The following is a 2500-nucleotide window of genomic DNA, read 5'->3' as shown; positions in this document are numbered from 1 at the left end:
GACTAATGTAGTCTCGTGGAATTTAATGTTTGAAAAAAAAAATGAAATCTATTTCTTTTAAAAACTGCAGACAGAATAATGAAGTTCTGAGGTCATCAAAACATTGACGTATTAGCAATTGAGGTTGTGTTAACTCACTCAACCCTAACACCGACTATATCCGTAGTTTACCCGGGTTACTTTTACCCCATGCCTATTTATTACATTTTTTGAGACAAATTATAGGCGTAGTATCAAAGCTAATGTTTTTAATTTTTACATGTTAATTGTTGTTGAATAAAACTATTATCCACATGCTCATTTTAAATACATTTTTTTTCCAATTTTGAAAAGCATCAAAAGTGTCTAGGATTGAGTGAGTTAAAAGGTCGCTTTCGTCAGATTTGCCCCCGCCCCTTCCCCCCCCCCCCTTTTACCACCCCTCCACCCTCCCCCGTCCCTAAATGCTACGTTTATTGAAGTAACAAACGAGGAAGTTATTCAATTTCAACAGGTTTTTTTCTGTGTTGAGTAATAAAAGAAAACAGATGAACCAAAAACTGACGGTCTGACATCAACAATTACTGTAGTGAAGTGTTTTTATAATGTTGGGAAAACAAGTATGAACTTTGTTTAGCCCTTTTGTTTTAATCTTTGAGAAACTATTTATTTTCTGTTATTCTATAGGATGCTAAATCGGCAGTTTTTGATTTTACTTTTCATCATTTTACCCAGAGATACTGAAAATAATCGATTACTTTTCCTGTGTTTATCCCCCACATAAATTAGTATCGGGGTCTTTTTGTGGCAAAAACGATCTTTTACGACGTATACAAATATGCAGGTCTGACTTTCGAACGCATTTATGGGCTTAGATAGTTTAACATTGTTGTAATAAACAATATTTTTCCGTCATATTTTGAGATTTCTAATACAACAATGCGCCTATTAAAAATTGTGTTATCAAACCTGCAAATAAGTGCACGTTGACCATTTGGCATGATAATTTCCAAACACATTATCATAATAATTCCATTTTGGCCAGATAATCTTCTATTTTAAATGTCAAAAGATTAAGACGATCCTTCCATTGTGCTGTACTCTCGAAAAACCCATATTTGAAAATTTGGCCAGAAAACTCGTCCTTCAAATATCGATCGATTTAAATGACCCTCATCTTGGCAAAAACTCTCAAGCCTGGGACTCGCAAATTCTTCATTAAAGTCCCAGGTTTGAGAGTTTTTGCCAAGATGAGGGTCATTTAAATCGATCGATATTTGAAGGACGAGTTTTCTGGCCATATTTTCAAATATGGGTTTTTACCAGAGTACAGCTGCATTGTCATCAAGTCTCTCTTCAAATAAATGTGTATCCAGTTTAATACTTAATTACAAGATGATGCCGAAGAGTGGTGGGTGAGGGAAGGGGCCGGGGGTGGGGGGTGGGGTCGGGAGGAGGGGGGGGGTCATTTCGACCTATCGATGTTTGAAGCAAAAAGATTTCTAGCAGAAATGGAAATAACCTGGATTAGATTTTTTTTTGAAAGCTATGTCTTTATTCCTTAAGAGACATAGATAAGGCTACTGGAGTCGGAGTTTATTCTTGCATTAAAAAAACCCCCCCAAAAACGTGAGCTTTTATATAGCGCAATATCCACTAAACGTGCTCAAAGCGCTTTATAGGGGGTCCATGACCAACAGCAACAGGTAACATGTAGAACGAGACATGACGCCTGTTAGGCGATATTACATTTTTTTTTCTGACAGAGACAACGCTGTTAACGACCAGGTACTCATTTTACACCTGAGTACGGTGAGAGAATGTGATTAAAGAGCTATTTCCAAGGACTCAACTATGTGCCGAGCGAGGCGCGAACCCAGGATATTCCGATCCGAAAGCGAGTGTTATACCACTAGACCACATAGCCGCATTTATAGCGTTTATCGGACTATAGCTGTTGCTTCCTACCTTTTAGATAGAACGAACATTAAGTGATTGGGCTTTCTCCTTTATGTGTAGGTCCCACATTGGTGATGTAGAATGACATGGCTTTAAAGATATATAAATAGACACGCAATTAAATTGTAAAAAGCAAAACAAAAACAAAAACAAAAAACCCAACAAAACAAACAAAACAAAAAAAAAATGAATAAATTAATTGTTTAAAAACAAACAAACCCCACAACAATAGACGTCTAAATAAATATAAAATAAAGATGAAAATATGATAACCAACAAAATAAACTAACATATTGACGGCAAATTTTGGATGTCTCTCTTTTTTTTAGATTAAGAACCCCCCCACCCCCGCAAAAAAAGCAACAAAAAATAACAAAAAACAAAAAACAAAACAAAAAAAAAAAGCAGCAACAAAAAACAACGTTACATATTATCGTTGGTAGGCGATAGGTCTCAAACGCGTGTACCTAAATGTAGGTCTGACATCCAAGCCCACTTATGGGCCTAGTTTAACATTGTTGTAATGGACAATATTTTGCGTTAGTTTTTTTTTAGATTTCCA

The sequence above is a fragment of the Berghia stephanieae genome, chromosome 8 (genome assembly GCF_034508935.2).
Source record: "Berghia stephanieae isolate SIO BIC M18660-M18661 chromosome 8, UCSD_Bste_1.3, whole genome shotgun sequence".
Taxonomy (NCBI): domain Eukaryota; kingdom Metazoa; phylum Mollusca; class Gastropoda; order Nudibranchia; family Aeolidiidae; genus Berghia; species Berghia stephanieae.
This window is presented reverse-complemented; position numbering follows the sequence as displayed.